At 60.2% G+C, this 846-nt stretch overlaps 1 protein-coding gene across 4 annotated transcripts in view; it reads left to right on the top strand.

The window, feature by feature from the left end:
• Positions 1 to 846, top strand: part of AP1B1 (adaptor-related protein complex 1, beta 1 subunit) — a 34721-nt gene that overhangs the window by 20911 nt on the left and 12964 nt on the right. The window lies entirely within an intron of this gene.

Raw genomic sequence — 846 nt, 5'->3', positions numbered from 1 at the left:
TTGACTTCCCGTCAACCCTGTGAGGCACTGCATCCATTTTATAGAGGAGGAAGCAGCCTCAGCAGTTAAGTGACTTGTCCAGGGTCACCGGCTGGGAAGTGATGAAGTCAGCATTCAGAGGAAGTGCTGTCTCGGTCTGGCTCCAAGTTGGCCGCCACGGCTTGTGTCTTCCGGGCCCCCAGAACCCCTGAAGTGGGCCCAACTCTCCCTCACCAGCTGAGGGTGAGTGGCCTTCTGCCAGCTACCCGGCCAGGGACTTGAGCCAGGTCTGGAAGCCAGTGCCCAGCCACCTCTGGCCTTGGAGACAGCCAGCCTGCTCCTCCGCCATTGGCCGCTGTGTCCCCAGATCGTAGGGACTCTGGAGGGACTCCTCCCAGCATCCGCCCACCCTGCGCAGCAGCAGCTCTGCCGCTTGTTTCCATAAGTGCCAGCCTTTGGATGGGCCCAGAAGCTGCTGCCAGCCCCACCACCGCCCTTCTGCTGCAGGCCCGTCCCTGGCACCATCTGGGGAGCCTCTGGTTGTCTTCCTGTGCCAGGGCTGACAAAATGGGATGGGGCTAAGGAAGGGCTGTGTGCGGAGAACTGTTCTTTCAGAGGTGTGCTTTTAGTCAGCAAATTTTGTTTTTTTTTCTGGCAAATTTCTCTTAAGTGCCTATATTTTGCCAGACTCTGGAGTGAACGATAGCCAGGGATGCAACAGGGACAGACTCGAACTCCGCCCTCAGGGGCACTCCACAGAGCGGCCAGGGGGCTGCAAAGTGTTGCCAGCACTGTGGGGCGGCACCGGTGAGGGGGGCTGGAACTGCGGAAGCGGGGAGGGGGTGCGGGAGGCATGCTCAGGTGCAG

Source organism: Bison bison, unplaced genomic scaffold, assembly GCF_000754665.1.
Source record: "Bison bison bison isolate TAMUID 2011002044 unplaced genomic scaffold, Bison_UMD1.0 scf7180017864495, whole genome shotgun sequence".
Taxonomy (NCBI): Eukaryota; Metazoa; Chordata; class Mammalia; order Artiodactyla; family Bovidae; genus Bison; species Bison bison.
The sequence above is the reverse complement of the archived record's forward strand: the minus strand, read 5'-3'. Positions and strand labels throughout refer to the sequence as shown.